Below are 9430 nucleotides of genomic sequence, written 5' to 3'. Positions count from 1 at the left end.
TCCAGGGTTATATGGCGTACATTCAGAGGGACGTGAAGCCATCTCCAGGCATGTGATATTTTCTTATGTAATTTTGGTTTGAATTTTGTCACAAAAGTTTCTACTGTCAACCAGAAAAAAAACGTTGCCTATGTTTGTGAATAAAAGTTCAATCTATACTCTCAAGTACGGTTATTTATTGCAGGATTTATTTTCTAAATTAATGTGTCTCTTGTTTACAAATTCAGAACTATGGGCTTTTATACAAGTATATATTACTAGTATTTAATGTACGGCAGTTCATCAACTATCTCTAGTATCACGTTAAATTGGTAATAAAACTATGTTAATTAATTTGACTTCGCCAACATTTCAGGAATCAAAAAAATCAAAAAATCGTGAATCAACATTTCAGTTGCTAATCAGTTGCAATAATATTGGGATTATGGGCTTTTATACAAGTATATCTGTTCTATTTTTATAGAAGAACCTTCGCAAATAAAAGAAATTCTAAAATTTAAAAACATAAGAGGTAGTCACTAAACCATGTACTTTCACACTCAAGCAAGAGAATAGACATGTTGGTGAACTAGCCTTGCTCTGTGAGTGTTTTATTTTTTACACTCTGTAAAATACCAGTTTTTTTCACAAATAAAAAAAAAATTAAAAAAAGAACTGCAGAACCCACTTCTTTATATTTTTGAGTGGGCCAGCCATGTTTTCACATACAAAAATACACATAATATTTCTATTTAATTTATTTTATTTAGAAAAAAAATATTTTAGAAGCATAACAATACAACGACTAGATTTGGTGTCACAGTTTGTTCCCAATTCATACTGGAATATTGCCAGCAATAATTAATAAAGCTTGTTCAGAAAACCATTTATTCCCGACATCATATTCAATGGCTAGTTCTCAGGATCTACAACAGTAATTAAATAAACAGAAATCATTTTGATGCCATGTTTTTAGACGACACTGCCATATCGCACAGATATTCAACACCGCCATATCGAATTTGGATTTGGACCATACCATTTCAAGTTGCAGGGTGTCTAAACAATGACTCAACAAACAATAAACACATCTTCCACCCACCACACAAATTTTAGCCACAATTGAACAACCAAGAAAGCAACAAATATCAGGCTCCATCTTGAAAACAACGAGATACCGCATTACAACCAATCATTACAAACATGAAACCCTCCACACCTCCCAGTACACCCTACAGCATTAATGGTTCCTATACTCATTTGCATCTATGTACAACAAGCTTAGCCAATAGATGCACCTGACTCATTAAACTTTTGACCAGCCACTCATTCTAAATATTGTTGAGTGAGGGCGCTATTTACTAATGAGAGGAATATTTTAGACAAATTAAACATTAAAAAATCTAATATTACAAGCAGTGAATATCTAGTTATGCTTTAATTAATGAAGGTATACAATTCACTCACCTGAAAACATACTATGGGGTGACTTTTAACTTGCTCCTATAGATTTTGTAGCCTAGGCGCAGAGAATACATACGAATACATACGATATATGTCTCAGGTAATGGTTTTGCTTTAGTTCTGAAATTAAAATAAAATATTAAAATTATTTCATTAATATTACAAGCAGTGAGAATCTAGTTATGCTTTAATTAATGAAGGTATACAATTCACTCACATGTAAACATACTACGGCATGACTTATAACTTGTAGCCATAGGGGGGGGGGGTCAGTCTAGCCACAGTTGAAATCTTTTAAAATAAGATTTTCCAGGTAGTGATTGAGCTATAGTTCTGAAATTAAATTAAATTATTAAAATTAATTCATTAATATTACAAGCAGTGAGTATCTAGTTATGCTTTAATTAACGAAGGTATACAATTCACTCACCTGTAAACATACTAAGACATGACTTATTACTTGTAGCCATAGGGGGGTCAGTCTACCCACAGTTGAAATCTTTTAAAACAACGAGATACCGCTTTACTACCAGTCATTACAAACATGAAATCCTCCACCCCTCCCAGTACACCCTACAGCATTAATGGTTCCTATACTCATTTGCATCTATGTACAACAAGCTTATTAGTGGCGCCAACTTGTACATGCATCGTTCCTTTTTTTGGGATTCACTTTTCTTTGCAAAGTATCAGAAACAAGAAACATGACCATATTTTTGACCACGACAAACGTAATTATAACAACCCAGTAAGCATACATAACAACATATTTTTGAAATATATGGAAACCTTTTCACAAGATTATGCATATCTACACATGGCTTTGCACAATGACGCAGCTATTTATATTTTTAGATTAAGAGCATTATACTACTATTAGCTTTAATACAGAGGTACGTCCAATATACGCCACGTATTCAGTAGAATATCAACGTTTTAACTTGAGTTTCGCTCTATCGAAAATTGTACGAAGTCCTGCAGTAGTATTAAGGTAAATAATTGTTATACTGCATATTGCATATTTAGTCAATGTCACACAATGCTCGGAAATGCTAAACACCTGACAACCTTAAAATCAGAAACATTAGTGTACTTGTAAATATGGTATCTATTGATTTATATTGTTATAGGAGTGAAAACATATCACGCGTTACTGCAGTGTTTCAAATTATAACATCGGTCACATTACTATGAAAACAGAGCAGTTGTGAAAATTAAATAATCGTAATTGATTGAGGGCGAAACAAATTATTATATTGTTCATCAATTATGTATTTCAGATGTTTGTTTTTTTCTCAAAAAACTATGTATGTTCATATAATTTATTGTGGCAATGTCTGCTAGTTCGTGAGAACTATCTCTTGCGGCTTTCGATTTTCAACTCGAGTGACGAGTTTTACTCGCATTGAACCAAACTTTATATATTATTCGAAACATTAAACCATAGACTTCCTAAATATATATATGTGTTCGGTGGTTTTACGTATGCCCTTCTTTCAATTTATAGGTCGGCATTTCCATTGCCAATCAACTATCTCGCTACCTTAAGGTAGCGGGACTATTATTTACATACTTGTTTTCATCTTCTAATTGTGACCAAATGACTACAAATAGACCCAGGAAAGTATAAATTATTAGAATCGCCAGACTTCAAGCTTTTCAAAGGTGTATTTGGCATGCCCTTATCTACGGTGCGTTACTTAATGAAACGTGAAAAATTACTTTTTTTGTAAAAAAAAATAATTACGCATTTATGCTGGTGATAAGAAGTTTTTTTTTCACTTTTCCAAGTTGTTCATTAGCCAGGTAAATTGAATGTGTCAGTTTAGTTTTATTCAAGCAACGCGTTTTGAAAAGTAATGTCCTGAATTTTAATTTCTGTTTTAGTCGCATTGCCGCCAACTTAAACCACAACACATTGGTTAATAATCTATGAAATAGTTTGTCTGGAAACATTCAAGTTCCTCTCATTATCAAATTAAAGCTGTGAAAATTTGGTGTTAATCCGACGACAAAAAATATACGTTATTTGTTGTACCTTGTATTTTGAAAAACATAAACTCCTAGAAAACGTCGATGAAGTCACGGCAAAGATTATCAAGCTTGTTTATCTGCACAAGCGATTTATTTTCCCATCAAGGTCAATTTAACATGTGTAGGGGCATCCAAATGTGTAAGGCTATTAGAAACCAAAAAATAAAGGGAATGCGATCGCTATAGTTCAATAAAATTGCCAAATGAAAACAACAAAATCACCTTGTGTCTGACACATTCATATGCAAATGACTAATTTGTGAAATACACAGGGCGGAGACAAACCACTCAAATGTTTGGAAACACTCATTGTGTGTCAGATAGCTATTGATAACACTCCCTAACATTGCTTTGTCTTGAGGTAATCTTTGAAATTTATAGGCACACAAATTAAACCTGTGTTGTTGATTTTGAAAAACACTACTGAAGCTGCCTTGCTTTCCTTCAAAAAATCGACATTTTAACCAACTAACATGACATTCTAAGTTACGTTGACTTTATCAGATGACAGTTTATAGTGCATTTTATCAATTAATAAATAAATGTGAAAATCGTAATTTTCAACACAAATAATAGTCTCGCTATCTTAAGTGAATCATCTAAATAGTACAAAATATGATGTCCAAAATAATTTTTTTGAAACGGATAATTACTGACATCCCTGTGGTGCAAATGGTTTGGTTGCTATCAGCGCGATTCAAAATTAGAGCAAATCATTAATATGCTGGTATAGTAACTAGCAGTACTACTAAAACGTCATAAAATTATAATCTTTTGTGTTTTTGAAGTTTACATACATTATGTTCATGTTGTCGATAAAACAAATTCTACCTCATTGGTTTACCTCGACCTTTTCTTTTATAAACATTGATTTGAAAAGCAAGACATCAATATAGCTGACTCGCAATGCCGTACATAGAAACAGGAATTAACACATTAAAAGACAACAACAATGCTAAAATAGTGATGATGGACATTAGCCATATTGCGGACACCGAGCTATCAACACAGTTGTCATCTGCGAAATGAAAAATATATATATATATATATCAGCGTTTGTGACAGCTAATAATTGATAGGAAATACGATATTTTACAAAAATATCAATGGGTAAATGATAGTAGTCATAGGCAAAACAGTCACTGAGCGGACTTTTGAAGGCTCACTGAAAACACTAGTATGTATTGTTAATAATGTTATTCTTTTCTCAGAAAGAATATGTTTCAAATTAAATATCGGTCACCTGATTGGTGTTATTTTATTTTCTCGGTAGCCGGCGATATTTTAACGATTACCATGAAAACAGAACAGCTGTGCAAAATAAATAAACGTAATTCATTCAGAACGAAACCAATTAATATATTCTTCACCAAATTTGTATTTCATATCTTTGTTTTATAAAAAAAACTATGTATATTCATGTAATTTATTGTGGCAATGTCCGCATTGATCTCATCTTTATATATTATTGGAAACATTAAACCATAGTCTTCCTAACTATATATAAGTTCGGTGGTTTCACTGACGCACTTCTTTCAAATTTTAGAAAGGCATTTCTATTGCCAATACATTATCTCGCTACCTTAAGTGAATCATCTAAATAGTTCAAAACATGATGTCCAAAATAAAAGATTTTTTCGAATCATGTATAATTACTGACATCCCTGTGGTGAAAATGGTTTGGTTGCCAACAGCGCAATTCAAAATTAGAGCAAATCATTAATATGCTGGTAATAAATGGCAGTACTACTAAAACGTCATAAAATTATAATCTTTTGTGTTTTTGCAGTTTACAGAAAAGGTCTCTGCTTTTCGGCCTTTAAATTTCATTGCGATTTTCAACACAACGGCAGCATATGACACAAATTCACTGTTCTCTTGATCGATCGATTGATCGTATTACGTTCTTATGTTATTAATGGCAGTGTTTCGAAATGAACACCGACTAATTGCGTTTGTGTGTTTGAATGTGAATAAAATAAAAACGTTAACAATTAAATTGTTTATATTCACAAAATACTTTATTTACACTTTCCTGTTTGGAATGCATTTTTTAGTACAGTGCAATACAAACAAAAAAACATGACCATCTCTTTGGCAACGACAAACTTCCAACAACCCAACGTAGATTTGCTCAGTAGCGCAGCCATTTATATTTTCATATTAAGAGCATTATACTATTAATATATTTTACGTATATGCCACGTATCCAGTATATGAGCAACGTTTTTACTTGTATTTCACAGCATCGAAAATTATACGAAAATTAGTCCTAATTAATAATTGTTATACTTGCATATTTAGCCAGTGTCACATAGCGGACGAAAATTAAATTGTTTGTATTCAAAGAATACTATATATTAACATTAAATTATTCTAATTTATACATATCTATGTAGAAATTCTAATAAGAATTTTGCTTTGAATGGAAATAACCTCTAAGTCTTATTTCTGTCGCCTGTAACACTGATTTTAGCTTATGTATATTGTGACCATACACACCATAGTGTCGCAATATAATGAATATATTGACAATTTAACGTCCCATTTATGTATGCATAAACAACATTTAATATCTTCAATGCGTCTGTTTTCAAATTACCTTATTATCAAATCAGATGAAAATGAAATTCTAATAAATTCCAAGACGTGTTTACAATGTCAACAACGGCCATGTCACCAGTGCGTTAAATAATAACCCGCGCATCAAACATTTCATACCGAGAGTCATTTGAGAAGGGTCGTGTGAAATCAAGCCTAGTTTCACACTGAGCTGATGCTATTCACCACCATAACGCCGTATTTCCTTGTTGACGCTGAATAACCGTTAATTATACGCAACTCGTTCTTATAATAGAAATAAATACACTTCACAACAGTAACGCAAACTTATAATGACACAAATTATTGCTTTTACAATTTTGAGACAAATAGTTAGAATTCTGACTGAATCCAATAGTACCAATAGTAATACCAACTGTAAATAACGACGTTTTCTTTAAAACAAATTTTCATCATTATTGCTTATCCATTCAATCTTTCAATATAAATTTAATTGAAACAATTAAAATTCACAATTGAAACAAAATCTTTCTTTTTGAATAGAATACATAGACTAGGGATATTTCATTTTATGTATACGTTTGTTTTTCTCTAGACATGGCACCAATGCTTCTTTTGATATGCATAGTCACAACAACCATGAGCTTCGGAGAGATTCGAGCTGTTTCCTCCGAGCGAGCACCAGATATCGAACTTAATGTTCATAATGGACAAACAAGTGCAAATCATGATGACCGTTCAAAAGATCTACAAGTGAGATGTCCTATTGGATTCTGGTGTTGAAGATACTGACATAGCATGAATGAATGAATCATCTGAATAAAACAATTGAAGCTTGAGATAGTGAAATTGAGTCACTTGTATTTTTTTCTATTTATTGACGATATTTGATAGAAACCTGTCTATAGTATCAAGTGTTAATTGTCTTAGAGATTATGAATTACGTTAGTAAACCAATGTTGGTATTCAACATTTAAAATTTGAAAACGAATATACTCAAATTATCGAAAATATGATATGCACCTTCAACCCTACATTATAAGCACACAAACACATGCATAAAAAGTAATAACTATACTTCCTTCCAGTATGGAACAGAATAAAATGTATTGGGTGCAATTCGTCATGCATCTTTCCAAAATGATCCGGGATTGGCTGCTCAACATGGCAAATAAACAGTTATGTAACTCCACGAATATGGGAAGTAATATATATCCATTTGTAGTAGACATATATTGCTCGTGTGCGTGTTTTTGCCATATGGAATAACTGAATCCTGTGAATTCAGAACATTACGTTTATATTTAGTTTCGTAATTGAGTATTACACTTATTTTGTGTTTGGGAAAATAATGACTTAGTCATCTTTAACTTCCAATACCGAATTGACTAACGGGAAATTTGTTTATCTTTTACCTCACTATACATCACAAATATGTGTGGATAATTCCGACAGTATTCAGGGCAACGTAGTTTCGTGATCGTCGATTATACGACGTACTTTAAACACTTGAACTGGCCAAAACACTCGTTTAGCACTTTCCTCTACGAAATAGAGGTCATTCACAATGTGTAACCAAGGATTAACATTTGTATAATGTCGAAGTAAGTTGTAAATCTATAATGTGAAAAACAAATAAACTGCTGATAATAACCACGTTCAGAGGGATTTTCAGGTCGTGCCAAAGGAGGTGGTAATCCTCGAGGAAGTAACTGGCTCGAGCCAAAATCACACCTTTAATTTATCATTTCACAAACAAGTATTTTTCATTTAATCGAAACATTATAACAGTCTTTTGAAATATTACAATCTGACTAAATACAAATATAATATGCTGTCTTGGAATTTAATTATTTTGAAAGTACGAACATGTACAACATATCGTCAACCTCTTACGGGGAGATTTGTAGATGCAATACAACCATAACAAATACTAAAAAATCGTGAATAATTCGCCATCGATATGAATATAGAATGCTAGCTGATAACTTGCAATTAACGAAATCGATAAAATGACAAGGTAAGTGGAGTAATATAGTGCAGGGAAAACAAAAACAATATTCAAATAGACGGCCTTTGCGTTTGTTACCACATTACGTAGATAGACACAAAGAATACATTTTTCACATAAACATGCACAATTAACGAACTTCACAGCGCAGCTAAATTTCCAATTTGCCTCAATATGGAATAAGATTTTTAAATCTTAATTTTGTAGAGTTGGGATGCTATTCTACAAAACAAAGAAGAGTTAATGATGCCAGTATTATCAGCGATAAAACATCCGGTGATTATGATTTGTGAATACAGATGTATTAGCGTTTAAGATATTTTACCATGTGCTATTAATAAAACGTCCGCTGAACGGTATTCTGTTTTGTTTGGTCAAAGAACATTCATTTTTAGAAAGTATATCTAACTAAAAATGTGCCACAAATCACAAATACTTGATCGTAGCTATAGAGGGCGTTTTCGAAATGTTAAACGACATATTTTCGATTTTTTTTGTGTGTAAACCTGGCATGCATGTAACTACCTAATAGCTTGTTCAAATAAATATATAAACGTATTTTCGGGTATCAAACATAGAATGCCAGGACTAACAACACAACTAGACAAAAGTATGTCATCTGAATAAATAGCAGACGACGACAGAAATTTAGTGGCGCCAACTTGTACATGCATCGTTCTTTTTTGGGGGGATTCACTTTTCTTTGCAAAGTAACAGAAACAAGAAACATGACCATATTTTTGACAACGACAAACATAATTATAACAACCCAGTAAGCATACATAACAACATATTTTTGAAATATATGGAAACCTTTTCACAAGATTATGCATATCTACACATGGCTTTGCACAATGACGCAGCTATTTATATTTTTAGATTAAGAGCATTATACTACTATTAGCTTTAATACAGAGGTACGTCCAATATACGCCACGTATTCAGTAGAATATCAACGTTTTAACTTGAGTTTCGCTCTATCGAAAATTGTCCGAAGTCCTGCAGTAGTATTAAGGTAAATAATTGTTATACTGCATATTGCATATTTAGCCAATGTCACACACTGCTCGGAAATGCTAAGCACCTGACAACCTTAAAATAAGAAATATTATTGTACTTGCCAATATGGTATCTATTGATTTATATTGTTATAGGAGTGAAAACATATCACGCGTTACTGTAGTGTTTCAAATTACCATGAAAACAGAGCAGTTGTGAAAATTAAATAATCGTAATTGATTGAGGGCGAAACAAATTATTATATTGTTCATCAATTATGTATTTCAGATGTGTGTTTTTTTACAAAAAGCTATGTATGTTCATGTAATTTATTGTGGCAATGTCTGCTAGCTCGTGAGAACTATCTCTGGCGGCTTTCGA

General features: G+C 32.3%; 1 long non-coding RNA gene across 1 annotated transcript; it reads left to right on the top strand.

The window, feature by feature from the left end:
- The first annotated feature begins 2348 nt into the window (after positions 1 to 2348).
- On the top strand, positions 2349 to 6888 carry LOC146745839 (uncharacterized). The gene is made up of 2 exons (XR_014929526.1): positions 2349 to 2434; positions 6635 to 6888. It is a non-coding gene; the product is annotated as an uncharacterized LOC146745839 (long non-coding RNA).
- The last annotated feature ends 2542 nt before the right edge of the window (positions 6889 to 9430 follow it).

Source organism: Saccoglossus kowalevskii, chromosome 5 (assembly GCF_978046115.1).
Source record: "Saccoglossus kowalevskii chromosome 5, keSacKowa6.1, whole genome shotgun sequence".
NCBI classification, from domain to species: domain Eukaryota; kingdom Metazoa; phylum Hemichordata; class Enteropneusta; family Harrimaniidae; genus Saccoglossus; species Saccoglossus kowalevskii.
Note: the sequence above shows the minus strand (reverse complement) of the source record. Positions and strands in the feature narration are given on the sequence as shown.